Below are 11,105 nucleotides of genomic sequence, written 5' to 3'. Positions count from 1 at the left end.
GGGAGGTCACTGCATAGAGTACTGGCAGATTCCATAGAAGGGAGACACCCACTGTTTGTGAGAGAAATGCATCTAGCTGTGCAGCTGAAAACAGGGAATAATATAGCTAAGGAAGACATTAGGCAAGCCCAAAAAGATCCTGCTCTTTCATAGTTATTATAGCAGTAAAGGAAGATCGGCACTCGCTGTAAGTAATAATATTACCCTGTTTATTGCCACATATAAGTTACTCGTTTCGGCACGCTATGTGCCTTTCTCTAACTGTCTGAGAAAGGCACATTTGAGACAGTTTGAGAAAGGCACATAAACACGTCACTAACATGTGGCAATAAACAGGGTAATATTATTACTAACAGCGAGTGTCAATACTCCTTTACTGCTATTTTCACTGGGACGCCAGCCCTGGGATACGCGCACCTCCACTCTAAACTTACAGTTGTGCCAATCAATATATGGTGCAACTTTCATAGTTATTATTCTACAATGAAAAAATGTGGGGGTTCAGTCAGCACAACCCTATGCAGGTGCACATTGCTATGGCGAAATACAGATACAAACGCAAAAACACCAATACAATCGCACTCTGCAAACCAGCACTCTGTCCTGCCTCTATGCTGGATGTTGAATGAGGCATTGGTGTACATTTTGGCCAAATCATAATAAGCCACTCACCACTTCAAGGTCGCCTCCATGAGTGGTCCCTAACACTAGTTTCTACCTGTTATGGGCCATGACAGCCACACTGCGATCTCCATGCAGTCATGCACACCTGACCAGTTAGTCTGCCCTGGAGGCTGGTTTTAAAGTCAGTATAAAACTGAGTCTGCTTATATAGCACCTACCAGTAGCCATTTGGCTCCAGGAGAAGTATATAGTGGGCTCAGCATGCATGTTGGTACTTGCATCCCTGGATCCGATGAAAGCTGTAATGGCACCGGACGGGGTTAAAAGCAGAGTGTGCTTGGCGTGCATGCTGTACCTGCGCTCCCTGGACTTTGTGTGGCTGTCATGGCCCATAACAGGTAGGAAGTTGGAACTAGTGTTAGGAACCACTCATGGAGGCGACCTTGACGTGGTGAGTGGCTTATTACGCTTTGGCCAAAATGTACACTAATGCCTCATTCAACATCCAGCATAGAGGCAGGGCAGAGTGCTGGTTGCAGTGTGCGATTGCATTTAGTGTTTTTGCGTTATTCTACAATGACGCTTAGCCATTATGCAACCCTTTTTTTTTTTTTTTTACTCAGATACGTTTTAAGTACCCCACGGTTGCTAGCTATTGGCTGGTGAAGATTAGGCTGTCCATGATGAGGGTGCGCCAGCAACGGGGCCCACTGGGAAGAGGGCAGCAGGAGGCAGCTCCATTCCTCCAGGAAGGCAAGCCATGGGACCAGTAAGAATCAGTGGTGGCCATGGGCCATCGTTACTTTGCCATACTCTTTGCTAACACCGTGACCTACAAACAACAACACTGATATATATAGTCAATGATACAATAAAGTTATCTTCCCTTTCCCATAGATTTTTATAGCAAAGGTCACTTACCATCCTCACACAGGGGATCTCTTGTGAGCGGTGTATAAGCCATTATGATTCTAAGTTTAGGATCTAAACCAGCTCTGCTGCAAACATCATTGAGAACATGCTGAAATTAAAGCTGAAATTAAAGACACAAAATGATTCAGCTGCTTCGGAAATCAGATGGCGCATGTTACAAGGTTTAGCTCAACCAACCCAACCGGTTCTGCTTATTAGGTCAAACATAAGTCTCTTTCCCTGTTATAGTAAGGTTGTCAAACAAGTATTATTTGTCTCAGCAGGGTAAAACACCTCTACAGTATCAACTTCCTCTGGATCAACTTGCAGGATAACAGGCCGAACTGGATGGACAAATGTCTTTTTTCGGCCTTATAAACTATGTTACTATGTTACTATCTTCAGTTTATCGCTTGGGCTCCACTGCTTTATAATCAGTGATGAGAGGCAGGGGCAATATTCGAATTTGCGATATTTTGCGAATATTTGCATGAATATTCGTCCTATATTCGCAAATTCGAGAATTCGTGATCTCCAGTCATTATTTTCTTGATTGCAAAAATTGGCAATCGGAAAATTTGCGATAAAAATTCGTGATACAAAAATTCGCGAAGATGAAAAAATATCTAACATATTCGCGATTACGAAGATATAGCACTATATTCTAGATATTCGCAAATTCTCGAAGTGCCAATATTCGCGATAAAAATTCACGATTAGAATATTTGCGATCAACACTATTTATAACATGTTACATTATTGACACATAAAACCCCATGTATACACACGATCTCAGGCACTTTCCCAAAGATAACATTAGTGGCAATAACCTACAATATAGCACAACAATTTACTGTGATCATCCCGCGTGATAATAACCGTGCATATTATCACCGAGGAGCCCAGGCCTAGTAAGGCCTAGGAGATATATTCTCTAGAAGTAGTGCACAATGGCATGTACCTGTTGATGAATATGGCGCCCTCTTCTAACTCCAGGAAGAATTCTTGTGTTTGCTTATTGTCACAGAATTGAAAACTGTTAGGCTTGTCACAAATGCGTGTGACATCCCCATTCACTGACATGTAACCTCTGATTGGTTCCGTATCCTACCATATATGCTATTGGCAAATACCAGACAAAAATGTTCAATTTTTACAATTGTACTTGGACTGTCTTCTATGTTCTTTATTTTTTCCTGCTACAGCCTGACCAGTCTCATGGGCCTCATGCACATGACAATATTGTAGCTCCGTTTTGTACAGAGCTGTAATAGGGTTCCTATTCTTGTGCATCTTCTGTAGGTACATATGCCTGGTATTTTATACAGAAGCATAATGGGGGGCAATATTATCCATCAGATGCGCACATACAGCACCTGAAGTGCAGTCTCAGTACAGGCTCCATGCGCACGGCTCTCCTATCTTCATGGGGTCTTGCGCTGATGACCTCCTGCTGCTTTGTTCCCCCGCATCCTAATTCTTCTTGTATTCGCTCTTCTTATATAGGCTTGATTCACAAGCAGTAACAGGCTTATGCGAAAACTACAGATGGAGGACCACAGATTAGGCTTCATTCCTATCTGCATTGGAGTCTTCATTAGGTACCTCCATCACAAATTCTATAAAAAATGCTGGACAAAAGGTATAGCAAAATGATGGACACGATGACAAAAACGATGATCCAGGAGCTCATGAATATGGCCGGTATCCATGTTTTGCTGATCCGCCTTAGCCTTAGGAGGCCATAAAACTGGTGACAGATTCCCTTTAATAAATAAATGCCTTAGGTTCAGTCACTTTAGGCCTCATGCACACGACCGTTCAGTTTTTTGCGGTCCGCAAACCGCGGATCCGCAAAAAACGGAAGCAGCCCTTGTGCCTTCCGCAATTTATGGAACCGAATGGGCGGCCCATTGTAGACATGCCTATTCTTGTCCGCAAAATAGACAAGAATAGGACATGCTATATTTTTATTGCGGGGCCTCGGAACGGAGCAACGGATGCGGACAGCACACATAGCCATTGAGACTATGTCATCAGGAACATCCGGCTCCTGCTCTCTCTGCATCTTGCTGACTTTTCTAGGACTTGGAGACTTTGAAGGCTCATTAAGACCTGGCCCCCCTAAGTGTGAAGACTGGATGGTATTAATTGGCATACCGACAGTGAAATAATAAAGGCGTCCATCTTATTGGTATTGAGATACATATCTTAGTTTGTGGCTGATGCAGGAATAAATAAATGTAGGTATAAATAAAACGGATGCAGAATAAGTCTCCCTGTACTCTCCCTGCACTCTCCCTGTACTCTCCCTGCACTCTCCCTGTACTCTCCCTGCACTCTCCCTGCACTCTCCCTGCACTCTCCCTGTACTCTCCCTGTACTCTCCCTGCACAGTTCTGCACTCTCTCTGTACTCTCCCTGCACAGTTCTGTACTCTCCCTGTACTCTCCCTGCACTCTCCCTGCACTCTCCCTGCACTCTCCCTGTACTCTCCCTGTACTCTCCCTGCACAGTTCTGCACTCTCCCTGTACTCTCCCTGCACTCTCCCTGTACTCTCCCTGCACAGTTCTGCACTCTCCCTGCACTCTCCCTGTACTCTCCCTGCACAGTTCTGTACTCTCCCTGTACTCTCCCTGTACTCTCCCTGCACTCTCCCTGTACTCTCCCTGCACAGTTCTGCACTCTCCCTGTACTCTCCCTGTACTCTCCCTGCACAGTTCTGCACTCTCCCTGCACTCTCCCTGTACTCTCCCTGTACTCTCCCTGCACAGTTCTGTACTCTCCCTCTCCAATATCCTTCTATTAATGATTTTCAGCAACACTGTCCCTAGCCAATGAGCACTTTCCACATCTCTCCCTATGCTCAGTTCACAGGACAATGGCGGAGACCATGTGGGATGAGGGTTTTATAGGGCTGTGACATCACAGGGGATGGCCATCTGCGGATTGGCTGGCTGCACAACATTATGGGTGATCTTACATTCCTGGGCTTGTCTCTTCTACACTTAGTTTCGCTTTGTAACATGTGCAACTACCATGTTAGAAAACATGATTCATTACCACGTAGCATGTGAAAATTCGGATTCGATCTGAAGTTTTTGGACCGAATTCTGCTTTGAATGCTTTGCTCAACACTATTGGTGACCTATTCTCAGGATAGATAAAGAAGAAAATCCACAGCACTCCTCAGTTCTGGTGAATAAGCTGGTTACTTTATTGGTAACAGCAGCATTGGAATAGCTATTCCAATGCTGCTGTTACCAATAAAGTAACCAGCTTATTCACCAGAACTGAGGAGTGCTGTGGATTTTCTTCTTTATTTGTACACTTATGGGACCCCTAGCCAGGATCCTGATCCGCGAGCACCAACCTATCCAGGTTTCCATTGGCAACTGTCCCTATATTGGGACCTGGAGTGCTGCTTAACCCTCTTTTTTACTATTCTCAGGATAGGTCATTAAGATAAGACCAGTGGGGTCCGACTCCCCACACCTCCTCCAATCAGCTGTTTCAGAGTAGCTACTGCTCCAGAAGTCAGCTTGTAACTTCAACAGCTGATTGGCGGGGGAGCTGGACCTCCGTCGATCTAATATTGGTGGCCTATGATCATGAGAGGATATTAAAATCTTTTAAGATACGGTAAAATACAACATTTTAACTTAGCCTGCATAGTGGTATAGAAACATGTTGCTGAGTTTTTAGAAAACTGCAAATAAAAATGTGGTGTGAAAATTGTGGCAAAACCACAACTTTTCAATGTACCCTCAACTCAGCTCAACTACTACTGTGGGCTATAGTTGTAAGAGGGGGACCCGAGAGAGTCTGCTGAGATACAAAGAAACACACAAGAATGAACGCACGGACAGTGAGCTGTGTAAACCAAAATAACTTTTCTGACTCTAGAGGAGAAAACTATATACACTGTAATGTGGTGGTACAATCTCTCCAGGCTGCTAGAAACCCCAATATGTACAGTGGAACCCCAACTGGAAATTCCCTATTTAGGTACTGTACCTTTAAGGATTTGTATTTTGCCTAAATGCCGCCAAATGTGGCAGGATCTCCTAACCCAACACAGAGATCCGGAACCACTAGAAATAACCAAATTTGGTTTCTATGTACCTGGGATCTCGGCTGAGGGACACTGTGGCTCATAGAGACCAAACACAGGAAAAATCCTGCACTATTCCTCCTGGATCCCGGTAATGAGGACCAGCCCACCTCAACTAGACTCCTCTGAACTCCCACCTGGCTACTTGTAACTCCAGAGACAGGATGTGGAACCACTTACTGCCACAGTAAAGCTTTAACTGCTGCAGCGGTGCCAAAACTTGTCCTCACCCTGATTACTGGGAGGGACCTGAGTTCACGATTTAAGTCCTATTCAAAGTGTGCACTAACCAAGCAGAAAATGCTTTGGGCTGAGATCTCCGGCAGGCCTGAATTGCGGCTTGGTTCTCTTGATGGACGACTTGGTTCTCGCCTCTGATCTCCTCAGCTCCTGGTTATAAACGAAAGACTACGAATCCTCTTTAGCAGGCAGCAGCAGATCTTCAACAGTCTTCCCTTGCTCACTGGGGATGAAGCCCTGGATATCTGGTCAATCACAGCACACCTCAGGTAAACAACTTAGCAGACACGTCTGAATCCATTGCTCTTTAACTGGCGACTTTCTGCCCTCCTGCCACTTCCTCTCACCAGCCCCTCTAGCCTTTCCCCAGGAAGTCACATTTCCTCAGGAAATAGCAACCCTCAACCCGGTGCACAAAATAAATAAGAAGCTACTTTTAACAGTCCATTTCGATAAGAAAGTCCTGTACAGCTATAAGATTACTTTGCTTTTTATGTTACTTACCAACGTCTCGCTCCATTAGTCCTAGGGGGACTGCCAGAATAAGGGCCTCTAGTGGCCAGTCACACAAACTGCTTGTTATCTCACTCATAGCTTATTCAATGTAGTCACAGATGGGGTATCATATGTCTCATCCTAGGGGCCCTAGCTAGTGACCCCTTACACAGTAAATCTCTGTGCCAACACCAGCTGTAAATTTAGTCTACATTTCCAACAGGTTAGATGGGATTTTTAATTTTTTTTAAACAAAAATATGAAGTTTTTGGGTGTTTTTCACTCATTGTATTTTTGTTGTTATTTTCCTGCCATAGATCTCAAAACTGCACCACGACCTGCAACTGCAAGTTGTTGACTTACCACCTGCTGCAAAACACCAGACAAGACCTACTCTTTTCCGAAGGCCTGTTTCACACGGGCGTCATGGATTTGGGCCAGATAAGATGCGGGTGCGTCGCGGGAAAATGCACGATTTTTCCTCGCAAGTGCGAAACATTGTAATGCGTTTTGCACGCGCGTTAGAAAAATCGGCATGTTTGGTACCCAAACCCGAACTTCTTCACAGAAGTTCGGGTTTGGGTTAGGTGTTGTGTAGATTTTATTATTTTCCCTTATAACATGGTTATAAGGGAAAATAATAGCATTATTAATACAGAATGCTTAGTAAAATAAGGCTGGAGGGGTTAAAAAAAATTACTAATAATTTAACTCACATTAATCCACTTGTTCGTGCAGCCCGGCTTCTCTTCTGTCTTCTTCTTTGCTGTGCAGGAGGAAAAAGGACCTGTGGTGACCTCACTGCGTTCATCACATGGTCCGTCACATGATCCATCACCTCCATCCCTATCATCACCATCCCGATCATCTCCTAGCAACCATTTGTGAAAATCGCACCGCATCCGCACTTGCTTGTTGCCAGTACTCCACTTTAGTGTCATAAATATGCCACCCCAGCAAAGCTGCTGCCACCGATGGAAGCTCCATGGTGGCAATGGAGCCACCAAAGTGAGATATTGGCAATCAAGGGATGAATGGTGCAAGACAGCTGGGTTTAGGCTTAATGCAGTTGGGGAGAGAAGGATGGAAAGGTGAGCTCCCAACTCTATCCACTTATTCCACTCGACCTACCTGCGAGAGCTCAATAAGAGGTGACTTATATAGACACTATGATTCTAAATATAAACATATATAGTATGAGTTGGAATTACTATTGCATATTATTAATAAAAGATATACTAACTACTTGTTACACTAACGAGGAAAGTTTACTCCTGATTAGTACTTTTGTGTTCTTCAGAACACAGAGGCAATGATTATCATGAACCCTTTGTGGAAAGAATGTAACAATCATGAACAATCAGCATATGACCCCGAAAACTGAGCTTATAATGTTGGCAGCGTCTACAAATGTGTCCCTTGGGTGCCATGTGCTGTGGGGTAGACTATAAATGTTGTGTAGGGACAGGACAAAGAAAATAACTCGAGCAGTATCCTGATGGTCACTGCTGATAATATTTAGGATGAGAAATGTTCGCTTAATATTAAGTTATAAACAAATGTAATACTAAAGTGAATGTGTCATCAGAAAACGACCTATTGTTTAAATCACATTTTCATATTAAACATATATTTTTTTAATTGGTGAGTATTTTTACTTTATTTTTCCATGTCACTGCCTATATATTTTACAAAATCCTGCAATTTTCACACTGCCTACTAGACTATAAAATATATTAAGACTTTCTGTCTTTTGAGAGCAGTTACATGGGCCATAGACACAATGGTCCCGAGCTGACCCCATTGACTACTGCGGCAGAGTTTTCTAGGCATACTCTGTGACCTGAGCAGAGGTTTAGGAGGGAGAAGATAAGCTGTGATATCACCTACTGTAAATGGTGTATCCTATATAGAGGTGTTACTTATCATTGTAATTTTGCCTGTGAAGATAAGGAGATAGCTACTGAATAGTTACTCATACTGAACAGAAAGTCATGACCTCTTGTTAAACACCGGCCAGTGTGAAAATTGCAGGATTATATATGAATGTTTTAAATATAGATAGGGACATGGAAAATTTTAAAAAATAAAATAAAATCATTAAAAATTCTAAACATAAAAACATGATTTAAACAATAGGTCATTTTCTGATGACACATTCCCGTTAAAGTAGTTTTACCATCACATACAATGGGGGCATATCGCTAGGATGTGCCCCCATTGTCTGATAGGTGCGGGTCCCACCTCTGGGACCCACACCTACAATATGAACGGAGCGGGGAAATTAATGGAGGACGCACTGCGCATGCGCAGCCGCTCTCCATTCATTTCAATGGGGCCGTTGAAAATAGCCGAGCATTTTGTCTGCCCCATAGAAATGAATGGGAGCAGGGGCCGTGCGTGCGCTCCCATTCACTTGTATGGAAGCAGCAGGGAGGAGCGCTTGGAGGTGGATGGACCCAGGGAAACCCGGGGTTCTTCCAGCCACAGCTCTCCCTGCTCCGTTCTCCTTGTATGTGTGGGTCCCAGAGGTGGGACACGCAACTATTAGACAATGGGGGCATATCCTAGCGATATGCCCCCATTGTATGTGATGGGAATACCCCTTTAAGCTCTTAGATCTGTAACAGGGTCACCTACCTACCATGCACCATTTATAATACTGATGTCCCTCAGGCACCATGGTCTGGTTTGACAGCTGCCACTTCACCCCCTTGTGGAGAATGTAGAGAAATAAGCCATCAAAGAATCAGAAACAGAGAAATGAGGTTATCTGGTGCAGACTGATATTTGGGGGTAGTGGTCTATATTAAACATTTGGTGTCAATTCAGACAGGTATTATATGAATAAAGCGCTCAATAGTTGAGTGAAGGAATTGTAAGTCATTTTTATTGTAGTATCCTACAAACTTGCTCCACCTCTTTAATCCAGGCTATCAAATCCAGGTAGGAGGCCGATCAGAACATAAGCACTAGCTGTCATGTGGGTGCTAGCACATACTGTATATTTCCCTTGGAGAAGATTGGGAATACAGTAGGTAAAGGCCTCGTTACACGATCAGAGCAATTATCTGGAAGAAGTGATCCTAGAAATGCTTGTCCCAATAACCGCCCTTTATAAGTGAACGAGCATTAGGTGATTGGTGACCAGAATGATTCTCTATGGGGAAGAGCAATCACAGCAGCTGAAGAAGATGATTGCTACATGTGCATGCAGCTCTCACCGCCTCTGGAAAGCAGGCAAAATTTGGAAACGAATGGTTCATTCCAAATAATTGCTTGCTGAGGTGGTCCGTGTAAAGGTGTCTTGAAGAGTAACTTAAAGTGGTTGTCTAACTTTGAAATTCGCCTCCCTCCATGCTGGACCTGTACAGTCAAGCATGCATACCTGCTACCTGCCTTTTGGTTCTGCTGTTTTGGTCCACCACTCTCTTCACTGGGCTAGGGGCCCCAGCAGCAGTGACATGTCCCCCAAGTGGTACGTCACTGGGTCGCACCGCACATGTGCCCCCTCTGTGCTAGAAGCTTACATGTGGGGCCGGAGGCCTGCAAAGAGAGCAGTTGACCAAAAGAGCCTGAACCAGCAGTTAAAGATCCTGTAGTAGGATTTAGTGGTAGATACTGTACTTGCTAGGAGCTGCAGAGGGTATTTATATAAGAAAGAAGGAACCTAAAATCATGTCTAGTTTGATAGGGTGTGCTCTGCTTTCCCAGCATGTGGAGAATGGATCCAAAGAAAGTTTATAAGATCCACATGCTGGAAGAGCAGAGCCAATGCAAGTCAAAGCTGCAGATTGCTCCGAGAAATGCTGCTGCTCCTACCGTGCTTTCAGTAAAGGTTAAGGTCACCTTGGAAGGGAGTCTGTCAGCAGTTTTGTGCTTCTCATACCATTCATAGTGGCTGACAGGACTTGAATTGTCTGTTTAAACAATACCTTTGTTATGTTAAGTCGTTACTATGTTCAGTAGAGAAACTAGTTTGTTCAAATATGCTAAGGTCCAGTTCGGAGCACCAAGGGCAGGCACTAGTCCCTCAGTGCACCAGCAGTCCCTCCCAGTGTCCATGAAGCTCCTCCTTTCCTTAAGTGATTGAAAGGGCCAGAAGTTTGAATCCTGCTCCCACCTGCTCCTGTAATCGCACACCTGCGCCGTGCACCACAATTTCACTGTGCAGTGCATTTGTTCCCTCCTGGGCATAAATATGCACCGACATTGTGGTGCACAACCACATTCATATAATATATCATCCAAATTTAGGAGTGACTTTGCAATTTTGTTTCCTTTAGTATTCACCCTTGGCTTTGGCTAAAAAAAAAGCACCAAAAAATCCCTTTATGAAGCCTGCCTTGCAAAGTTGGTGCCTACACGATTCCAGGCTGTGGAAAGACTATTTCTATCTCTTTCCTTTTTTTTGCTCTTTAGGCCTCATGAACATGGAAGATCTGTCTCGGCAGTTCAGTGCCACACTGAGATACAATGATTGTATACTACAGAGCTGAAGACAGTGATATGGTGCCTCCATACAGCACTATATGACAGGAGTATTTCAGGGAACAAAGAGCAGATTTTTTAAACCCTGTGGATGGCAGAAACTTAGACAAGCTGTCTACACATGGCCCAAACCATAGTGGCTCATGCTGGATATCAATTATTGGTTGGCTGTGTTTGTGACAGGATTTCACGACAAAGTTGTGGCACAATTTTGGCGCAAAATGTTGC

This window comes from Bufo gargarizans, chromosome 8 (genome assembly GCF_014858855.1).
Source record: "Bufo gargarizans isolate SCDJY-AF-19 chromosome 8, ASM1485885v1, whole genome shotgun sequence".
Taxonomy (NCBI): domain Eukaryota; kingdom Metazoa; phylum Chordata; class Amphibia; order Anura; family Bufonidae; genus Bufo; species Bufo gargarizans.
Note: the sequence above shows the minus strand (reverse complement) of the source record.